Raw genomic sequence first — 11931 nt, 5'->3', positions numbered from 1 at the left:
GTAAAAAAAAGGAAAAACGAGCCTTTAGGTATACACTTATTTCCTTATTCATTAACGAGGGTCTCATACTGGCAGACTTAGTGCCTTTAGGTTGTATACGACGGACTATTGATCAGCTGCCAACTCGTAACAGGTTCACATGCTACGTGACGCCAAACAGGCTCAAAAAAGTGTGCCAGGTGCCAGACTCGCCGCCATGGCTACTGGTGGCACTGACTGACACTCCGACAATTAATTCTCATATAAACCTTAAAAAGGAGCTGGGGGATGGCTGTCGTGGTAGGTCAGTGGTAGAACATCGAACGCGTCCGTTAAAAGGTCGCAGTTCCGCATTCTGCCCATAGCAAGTTATCTTTTCACCCACTTTTTTTCATTTTACCTTACAATTTGGTCTAATATCTTCCCCTATACTTTCCTTGGTACATTGTCTGTTAGATCTCTATTATATTGTGTAAAAACGCGGAAAAATGAGCCCTTAGGTGTACACTTGTTTTCTTAATCAATAAAGAGTGTCTCGTACTGGCAGACTAAGTGCCTTTAGGTTGTATACGAGGGACATTTGGTCAGCTGCCCACTCGTAACGAATTCCCGTGCTACGTGACGCCAAACAGGCTCAAAAGAGTATGCCACACTCGCCGCCATGGCTACTGGTGGCGCTGACTGACACTTCCACGATTAGTTCTCATATAAACCTTATAAAGTGGCTGGGGGATGGCTCTCGTGGTAACTCAGTAGTAGAGCATCAAACGCGTCATTCGAAGGTTACAGGTTCGGATCCGGCCCACGGCAAGTTATCTTTTCGTCCACTTTTCTTCATATTTACATTACAATTTTGTCTAATATCCTCCTCTAAACTTTCCTTGGTAATATTGTCTGTTATATCTCAATTATATTGTGTAAAAAACAAGGAAAAGCGAGCCTTTAGGTATTCACTTCGTTCCTTATTCATTAACGAAGGTCTCATACTGGCACAATTAGTGCCTGTAGGTTGTATACGAGGAACCATTGGTCAGCTGCCCACTCGTCACAAGTTCACGAGCTACGTGACGCCAAACAGGCTCAAAAGAGTGAGCCACACTCACCGCCATGTCTACTGGTGGCGCTGACTAACACTCCAAGGTTAATTTCTCATATAGACCCTATGAAGTGGCTGGGGGATGGCTGTCGTTGTAGATCAGTGGTTGAGCATCAACGCGTCATTCGAAGGCCGCAGGTTCGGATCCTGCCCACAGCAAGTTATCTTTTGACCCACTTTTCTTCATATTTACATTACAATGTGGTCTAATATCCTCCTCTATGCTTTCCTTGGTAATATTGTCTGCTATATCTCAATTATATTGTGTAAAAACAAGAAAAAACAAGCCTTACGGTATACACTTCTTTCCTTAATCATTATCGAGGCTCTCATACTGGCACACTTAGTGCCTTTAGGTTGTATACCAGGAACCATTGGTCAGCTGCCCACTCGTCACAAATTCACGTGCTTCGTGACGCCAAACAGGCCTAAAAGAGTGTGCTACACTAACCACCATGTCTACTGGTGGCACTGACTAACACTCCAAGTTTAATTTCTCTTATAGACCCTATAAAGTGGCTGGGGGGATGGCTGACGTGGTAGCTCAGTGGTAGAGCATCGAACGCGTCATTCCAAGGTCGCAGGTTTGGATCCTGCCCACGGCAAGTTATCTTTTCACCCACTTTTCTTCATATTTACATTACAATTTGGTGTAATATCCTCCTCTATACTTTCCTTGGTAATATTGTCTGTTATATCTCAATTATATTGTGTAAAAACAAGATAAAACGAGCCTTTAGGTATACACTTCTTTGCTAATTCATTAGCGAGGGTCTCATACCGGCACACTTAGTGCCTTTAGGTTCTATACGAGGAACCATTGGTCAGCTGCCCACTCGTCACAAGTTCACAAGCTACGTGACACCAAACAGGCTCAAAAGAGTGTGCCACACTTGCCGCCATGGCTAATGGTGGCGCTGACTGACACTTCCACGTATAATTCTCATATAAACCTTTTAATGTGGCTGGGGGATGTCTGTCTTGGTAGCTCAGTGGAACAACATCGAACGCGTCCGTTGAAAGGTCGCAGGTTAAAATCCTGCCTACGGCAAGTTATCTTTTCAACCACTTTTCTTCATATTTACATTACGATTCGGTCTAATATCCTCCTCTATAATTTCCTTGATAATATTGTCTGTTATATCTCAATGATATTGTGTAAAAAACAAGAAAAAACGAGCCTTTGAGTATACACTTCTTTCCTTAATCATTATCGAGGCTCTAATACTGGCACACTTAGTGCCTTTAGGTTGTATACGAGGAACTATTGGTCAGCTGCCCACTCGTCACAAGTTCACGTGCTACGTGACGCCAAACAGGCTCAAAAGAGTGTGCCACACTCGCCGCCATGGCTACTGGTGGCACTGACTGACACTCACACGTTTAATTCTCATATAAACCTTATGAAGTGGCTAGGGAGATGGCTGTCGTTAGCTCAATGGTAGAGCATCGAATGCGTCATTCGAAGGTCGCAGGTTTGGATCCTGCCCACGGCAAGTTATCTTTTCACCCACATTTCTTCATATTTACATTACAATTTGGTCTAATATCCTCCTCTATACTTTCCTTGGTAATATTGTCTGTTAGATCTCATTATTATTGTGTAAAAACAAGAAACAACGAGCCTTTAGGTATACACTTCTTTCCTTATTCATTAACGAGGGTCTCATACTGGCACACTTAGTGCCTTAAGGTTGTATACGAGGAACTATTGGTCAGCTGCCCACTCGTCACAAGTTCACGTGCTACGTGACGCCAAACAGATTCAAAAGAGCGCGCTACACTCACCGCCATGTCTACTGGTCGCGCTGACTAACACTTCAAGGTTAATTTTTCATATAGACCATATAAAGTGGCTGGTGGGATGGCTGACGTGGTAGCTCAGTGGTATAGCATCGAACGCGTCATTCGAAGGTCGCAGGTTCAGATCCTGCCCACGGCAAGTTAACTTTTCACCCACTTTTATTCATATTTACATTACAATTCGGTCTAATATCCTACTCTATACTTTCCTTGATAATATTGTCTGTTATATCTCAATGATATTGTGTAAAAAACAAGAAAAAACGAGCCTTTGAGTATACACTTCTTTCCTTAATCATTATCGAGGCTCTAATACTGGCACACTTAGTGCCTTTAGGTTGTATACGAGGAACTATTGGTCAGCTGCCCACTCATCACAAGTTCACGTGCTACGTGACGCCAAACAGGCTCAAAAGAGTGGGCTAGGCTCACCGCCATGTCTACTGGTGGCGCTGACTAACACTCCAAGGTTAATTTCTCATATAGACCCTATAAAGTGGCTGGGGGGATGGCTGACGTGGTAGCTCGGTCGTATAGCTTCCAAGGCGTCATTCGAAGGTCGCTGGTTCAGATCCTGCCCACGGCAAGTTATCTTTCAACCCACTTTTCTTCATATTTACATTACAATTCGGTCTAATATCCTCCTCAATACTTTCCTTGATAATATTGTCTGTTATATCTTAATGATATTGTGTAAAAAACAAGGAAAAACGAGCCTTTAGGTATACACTTCTTTCCTTAATCATTATCGAGGCTCTTATACTTGCACACTTAGTGCCTTTAGGTTGTATACGAGGAACTATTGGTCAGCTGCCCACTTGTGACAAGTTCACGTGCTATGTGACGCCAAACAGGCTCAAAATAGTGTCCCACACACGCCTCCATGGCTACTGGTAGCGCTGACTGACACTTCCAAGTTTAATTCTCATATAAACCTTATGAAGTGGCTGGGGGATGGCTGTCGTTAGCTCAATGGTAGAGCATCGAATGCGTCATTCGAAGGTCGCAGGTTTGGATCCTGCCCACGGCAAGTTATCTTTTCACCCACTTTTCTTCATATTTACATTACAGTTTGGTCTAATATCCTCCTCTATACTTTCCTTGGTAATAGTGTCTGTTATATCTTAATTATATTGTGTAAAAAACTAGGAAAAACGAGCCTTTGGGTATACACTTATTTTCTTATTCATTAACGAAGGTCTCATACTGGTACATTTAGTGCCTTTAGGTTGTATACGAGGAACCATTGGTCAGCTGCCCACTCGTCACAAGTTCACGTGCTATGTGACGCCAAACAGGCTCAAAATAGTGTCCCACACACGCCTCCATGGCTACTGGTAGCGCTGACTGACACTTCCAAGTTTAATTATCATATAAACCTTATGAAGTGGCTGGGGGATGGCTGTCCTTGTAGATCAGTGGTTGAGCATCAACGCGTGATTCGAAGGCCGCAGGTTCGGATCCTGCCCACAGCAAGTTATCTTTTGACCCACTTTTATTCATATTTACATTACAATGTGGTCTAATATCCTCCTCTATGCTTTCCTTGGTAATATTGTCTGTTATATCTCAATTATATTGTGTAAAAACAAGGAAAAACGAGCCTTTAGGTATACACTTCTTTCCTTATTCATTAACGAGGGTCTCATACTGGCAGACTTAGTGCCTTTAGGTTGTATACGACGGACTATTGATCAGCTGCCAACTCGTAACAGGTTCACATGCTACGTGACGCCAAACAGGCTCAAAAAAGTGTGCCAGGTGCCAGACTCGCCGCCATGGCTACTGGTGGCACTGACTGACACTCCGACAATTAATTCTCATATAAACCTTAAAAAGGAGCTGGGGGATGGCTGTCGTGGTATCTCAGTGGTAGAACATCGAACGCGTCCGTTAAAAAGTCGCAGTTCCGCATTCTGCCCATAGAAAGTTATTTTTTCACCCACTTTTTTTCATTTTACCTTACAATTTGGTCTAATATCTTCCCCTATACTTTCCTTGGTACATTGTCTGTTAGATCTCTATTATATTGTGTAAAAACGCGGAAAAATGAGCCCTTAGGTGTACACTTCTTTTCTTAATTAATAAAGAGTGTCTCGTACTGGCAGACAAAGTGCCTTTAGGTTGTATACGAGGGACTAGTGGTCAGCTGCCCACTCGTAAAGAATTCCCGTGCTAAGTGACGCCAAACAGGCTCAAAAGAGTATGCCACACTCGCCGCCATGGCTACTGGTGGCGCTGACTGACACTTCCACGATTAGTTCTCATATAAACCTTATAAAGTGGCTGGGGGATGGCTCTCGTGGTAGCTCAGTAGTAGAGCATCAAACGCGTCATTCGAAGATTACAGGTTCAGATCCGGCCCACGGCAAATTATCTTTTCGCCCACTTTTCTTCATAATTACATTACAATTTGGTCTAATATCCTCCTCTATACTTTCCTTGGTAATATTGTCTGTTATATCTCAATTATATTGTGTAAAAAACAAGGAAAAGCGAGCCTTTAGGTATTCACTTCTTTCCTTATTCATTAACGAAGGTCTCATACTGGCACATTTAGTGCCTTTAGGTTGTATACGAGGAACCATTGGTCAGCTGCCCACTCGTCACAAGTTCACGAGCTACATGACGCCAAACAGGCTCAAAAGAGTGTGCCACACTTGCCGCCATGGCTACTGGTGGCGCTGACTGACACTTCCACGTTTAATTTCTCATATAGACCCTATAAAGTGGCTGGGGGGATGGCTGACGTGGTATCTCAGTGGTATAGTATTGAACGCGTCATTTGAAGGTCGCAGGTTTAGATCCTGCCCACGGCAAGTTATCTTTTCACCCACCTTTCTTCATATTTACAATACAATTCGGTCTAATATCCTCCTCTATACTTTCCTTGATAATATTGTCTGTTATATCTCAATGATATTGTGTAAGAAACAAGGAAAAACGAGCCTTTAGGTATACACTTCTTTCCTTAATCATTATCGAGGCTCTCATACTGGCACACTTAGTGCCTTTAGGTTGTATACGAGGAACTATTGGTCAGCTGCAAACTCGTCACAAGTTCACGTGCTACGTGACGCCAAACAGGCTCAAATGAGTGCGCTACACTCACCGCCATGTCTACTGGTGCCGCTGACTAACACTCCAAGGTTAATTTATCATATAGACCCTATAAAGTGGCTGGGGGGATGGCTGACGTGGTAGCTCAGTGGTAGCATTGAACGCGTCATTCGAAGGTCGCAGGTTTAGATCCTGCCCACGGCAAGTTATCTTTTCACCCACTTTTCTTCATATTTACATTACAATTCGGTCTAATATCCTCCTCTAAACTTTCCTTGATAATATTGTCTGTTATATCTCAATGATATTGTGTAAAAAACAAGAAAAAACGAGCCTTTAGGTATACGCTTGTTTCCTTAATCATTATCGAGGCTCTCATACTGGCACACTTAGTGCCTTTAGGATGTATACGAGGAACTATTGGTCAGCTGCCCACTCGTCACAAGTGCACGTGCTACGTGACGCCAAACAGGCTCAAAAGAGTGCGCTACACTCACCGCCATGTCTACTGGTGGCGCTGACTAACACTCCAAGGTTAATTTCTCATATAGACCCTATGAAGTGGCTGGGGGATGGCTGTCGTTGTAGATCAGTGGTTGAGCATCAACGCGTCATTCGAAGGCCGCAGGTTCGGATCCTGCCTACAGCAAGTTATCTTTTGACCCACTTTTCTTCATATTTACATTACAATGTGGTCTAATATCCTCCTCTATGCTTTCCTTGGTAATATTGTCTGCTATATCTCAATTATATTGTGTAAAAACAAGAAAAAACAAGCCTTACGGTATACACTTCTTTCCCTAATCATTATCGAGGCTCTCATACTGGCACACTTAGTGCCTTTAGGTTGTATACCAGGAACCATTGGTCAGCTGCCCACTCGTCACAAATTCACGTGCTTCGTGACGCCAAACAGGCCTAAAAGAGTGTGCTACACTAACCACCATGTCTACTGGTGGCACTGACTAACACTCCAAGTTTAATTTCTCTTATAGACCCTATAAAGTGGCTGGGGGGATGGCTGACGTGGTAGCTCAGTGGTAGAGCATCGAACGCGTCATTAAAAGGTGGCAGGTTTGGATCCTGCCCACGGCAAGTTATCTTTTCACCCACTTTTCTTCATATTTACATTACAATTTGGTGTAATATCCTCCTCTATACTTTCCTTGGTAATATTGTCTGTTGTATCTCAATTATACTGTGTAAAAACAAGATAAAACGAGCCTTTAGGTATACACTTCTTTGCTTATTCATTAACGAGGGTCTCATACCGGCACACTTAGTGCCTTTAGGTTCTATACGAGGAACCATTGGTCAGCTGCCCACTCGTCACAAGTTCACGAGCTACGTGACGCCAAACAGGCTCAAAAGAGTGTGCCACACTTGCCGCCATGGCTAATGGTGGCGCTGACTGACACTTCCACGTATAATTCTCATATAAACATTTTAATGTGGCTGGGGGGATGTCTGTCTTGGTAGCTCAGTGGAACAACATCGAACGCGTCCGTTGAAAGGTCGCAGGTTAAAATCCTGCCTACGGCAAGTTATCTTTTCAACCACTTTTCTTCATATTTACATTACAATTTGGTCTAATATCCTCCTCTATACTTTCCTTGGTAATAGTTTCTGTTATATCTCAATTATATTGTGTAAAAAACTAGGAAAAACGAGCCTTTGGGTATACACTTATTTTCTTATTCATTAACGAAGGTCTCGTACTGGTACATTTAGTGCCTTTAGGTTGTATACGAGGAACCATTGGTCAGCTGCCCACTCGTCACAAGTTCACGTGCTATGTGACGCCAAACAGGCTCAAAATAGTGTGCCACACACGCCTCCATGGCTACTGGTAGTGCTGACTGACACTTCCAAGTTTAATTCTAATATAAACCTTATGAAGTGGCTGGGGGATGGCTGTCCTTGTAGATCAGTGGTTGAGCATCAACGCGTCATTCGAAGGCCGCAGGTTCGGATCCTGCCCACAGCAAGTTATCTTTTGACCCACTTTTCTTCATATTTACATTACAATGTGGTCTAATATCCTCCTCTATGCTTTCCTTGGTAATATTGTCTGTTATATCTCAATTATATCGTGTAAAAACAAGGAAAAACGAGCCTTTAGGTATACACTTATTTCCTTATTCATTAACGAGGGTCTCATACTGGCAGACTTAGTGCCTTTAGGTTGTATACGACGGACTATTGATCAGCTGCCAACTGGTAACAGGTTCACATGCTACGTGACGCCAAACAGGCTCAAAAAAGTGTGCCAGGTGCCAGACTCGCCGCCATGGCTACTGGTGGCACTGACTGACACTCCGACAATTAATTCTCATATAAACCTTAAAAAGGAGCTGGGGGATGGCTGTCGTGGTAGGTCAGTCGTAGAACATCGAACGCGTCCGTTAAAAGGTCGCAGTTCCGCATTCTGCCCATAGCAAGTTATCTTTTCACCCACTTTTTTTCATTTTACCTTACAATTTGGTCTAATATCTTCCCCTATACTTTCCTTGGTACATTGTCTGTTAGATCTCTATTATATTGTGTAAAAACGCGGAAAAATGAGCCCTTAGGTGTACACTTCTTTTCTTAATCAATAAAGAGTGTCTCGTACTGGCAGACTAAGTGCCTTTAGGTTGTATACGAGGGACATTTGGTCAGCTGCCCACTCGTAACGAATTCCCGTGCTACGTGACGCCAAACAGGCTCAAAAGAGTATGCCACACTCGCCGCCATGGCTACTGGTGGCGCTGACTGACACTTCCACGATTAGTTCTCATATAAACCTTATAAAGTGGGTGGGGGATGGCTCTCGTGGTAACTCAGTAGTAGAGCATCAAACGCGTCATTCGAAGGTTACAGGTTCGGATCCGGCCCACGGCAAGTTATATTTTCGTCCACTTTTCTTCATATTTACATTACAATTTTGTCTAATATCCTCCTCTAAACTTTCCTTGGTAATATTGTCTGTTATATCTCAATTATATTGTGTAAAAACAAGGAAAAGCGCGCCTTTAGGTATTCACTTCGTTCCTTATTCATTAACGAAGGTCTCATACTGGCACAATTAGTGCCTGTAGGTTGTATACGAGGAACCATTGGTCAGCTGCCCACTCGTCACAAGTTCACGAGCTACGTGACGCAAACAGGCTCAAAAGAGTGTGCCACACTTGCCGCCAGGCTAATGGTGGCGCTGACTGACACTTCCACGTATAATTCTCATATAAACCTTTTAATGTGGCTGGGGGGATGTCTGTCTTGGTAGCTCAGTGGAACAACATCGAACGCGTCCGTTGAAAGGTCGCAGGTTCAAATCCTGCCTACGGCAAGTTATCTTTTCAACCACTTTTCTTCATATTTACATTACAATTTGGTTTATTATTTTCCCGTATACTTTCCTTGGCATCATTGTCTGTTATATCTCATTATTATTGTGTAAAAACAAGAAAAAACGAGCCTTTAGGTATACACTTCTTTCCTTATTCATTACGAGGGTCTCATGCTGGCACACTTAGTGTCTTTAGGTTGTATACGAGGAACTATTGGTCAGCTGCAAACTCGTCACAAGTTCACGTGCTACGTGACGCCAAACAGGCTCAAATGAGTGCGCTACACTCACCGCCATGTCTACTGGTGCCGCTGACTAACACTGCAAGGTTAATTTATCATATAGACCCTATAAAGTGGCTGGGGGGATGGCTGACGTGGTAGCTCAGTGGTATAGCATTGAACGCGTCATTCGAAGGTCGCAGGTTTAGATCCTGCCCACGGCAAGTTATCTTTTCACCCACTTTTCTTCATATTTACATTACAATTCAGTCTAATATTCTCCTCTAAACTTTCCTTGATAATATTGTCTGTTATATCTAATGATATTGTGTAAAAAACAAGGAAAAACGAGCCTTTAGGTATACACTTCTTTCCTTAATCATTATCGAGGCTCTCATACTGGCACACTTAGTGCCTTTAGGTTGTATACGAGGAACTATTTGTCAGCTGCCCACTCGTCACAAGTTCACTTGCTACGTGACTCCAAACAGGCTCAAAAGAGTGTGCCAAACTCGCTGCCATGGCTACTGGTGGCACTGACTGACACTCACACGTTTATTCTCATATAAACCTTACGAATTGGCTGGGGGGATGGCTGTCGTTAGCTCAATGGTAGAGCATCGAATGCGTCTTTCGAAGGTCGCAGGTTTGGATCCTGCCCACGGCAAGTTATCTTTTCACCCACTTTTCTTCATATTTACATTACAATTTGGTCTAATATCTTCCTCTATACTTTCCTTGGTAATATTGTCTGTTATATCTCAATTATAGTGTGTAAAAAACTAGGAAAAACGAGCCTTTGGGTATACACTTCTTTTCTTATTCATTAACGAGGGTCTCATGCTGGCACACTTAGTGCCTTTAGGTTGTATACAAGGAACTATTGGTCAGCTGCCCACTCGTCACAAGTTCACGTGCTACGTGACGCCAAACAGGCTCGAAAGAGTGCGCTACACTCACCGCCATGTCTACTGGTGGCGCTCACTAACACTCCAAGGTTAATTTCTCATATAGACCCTATAAAGTGGCTGGGGGGATGGCTGACGTGGTAGCTCGGTGGTATAGCTTCCAACGCATCATTCGAAGGTCGCAGGTTCGAATCCTGCCCACGGCAATTTATCTTTTCACCCACTTTTCTTCATATTTACATTACAATTTGGTCTAATAAACTCCTCTATACTTTCCTTGGTAATATTGTCTATTATATCTCAATTATATTGTGTAAAAACAAGGAAAGACGAGCCTTTGGGTATACACTTCTTTCCTCATTCATTAACGAAGGTCTCATACTGGCACATTTAGTGCCTTTAGGTTGTATACGAGAAACCATTGGTCAGCTGCCCACTCGTCACAAGTTCACGTGCTACGTGACGCCAAACAGGCTCAAAAGAGTGTGCCACACTTGCCGCCATGGCTACTGGTGGCGCTGACTGACACTTCCACGTTTAATTCTCATATAAACGTTTTAATGTGGCTGAGGAGATGGCTGTCTTGGTAGCTCAGTGGAACAGCATCGAACGCGTCCGTTAAAAGGTCGCAGGTTCGGATCCTGCCCACGGCAAGTTATCTTTACAACCGCTTTTCTTCATATTTACATTACAATTTGGGTTATTATCTTCCCGTATACTTTCCTTGGCATCATTGTCTGTTAGATCTCATTATTATTGTGTAAAAACAAGAAAAAACGAGCCTTTAGGTATACACTTCTTTTCTTATTCATTAACGAGGGTCTCATACTGGCACACTTAAAGCCTTAAGGTTGTATACGAGGAACTATTGGTCAGCTGCCCACTCGTCACAAGTTCACGTGCTACGTGACGCCAAACAGGCTCAAAAGAGTGCGCTACACTCACCGCCATGTCTACTGGTGCCGCTGACTAACACTCCAAGGTTAATTTATCATATAGACCCTATAAAGTGGCTGGGGGGATGGCTGACGTGGTAGCTCAGTGGTATAGCATTGAACGCGTCATTCGAAGGTCGCAGGTTTAGATCCTGCCCACGGCAAGTTATCTTTTCACCCACTTTTCTTCATATTTACATTACAATTCGGTCTAATATCCTCCTCTAAACTTTCCTTGATAATATTGTCTGTTATATCTCAATGATATTGAGTAAAAAACAAGGAAAAACGAGCCTTTAGGTATACACTTCTTTCCTTAATCATTAACGAGGCTCTCATACTGGCACACTTAGTGCCTTTAGGTTGTATACGAGGAACTATTTGTCAGCTGCCCACTCGTCACAAGTTCACGTGCTACGTGACTCCAAACAGGCTGAAAAGAGTGTGCCAAACTCGCTGCCATGGCTACTGGTGGCACTGACTGACACTCACACGTTTATTCTCATATAAACCCTATGAATTGGCTGGGGGGGTGGCTGTCGTTAGCTCAATGGTAGAGCATCGAATGCGTCATTCGAAGGTCGCCGGTTTGGATGCTGCC

The sequence above is a fragment of the Rhipicephalus microplus genome, unplaced genomic scaffold (genome assembly GCF_043290135.1).
Source record: "Rhipicephalus microplus isolate Deutch F79 unplaced genomic scaffold, USDA_Rmic scaffold_13, whole genome shotgun sequence".
In the NCBI taxonomy this organism is placed as follows: Eukaryota; Metazoa; Arthropoda; class Arachnida; order Ixodida; family Ixodidae; genus Rhipicephalus; species Rhipicephalus microplus.
This window is presented reverse-complemented; position numbering follows the sequence as displayed.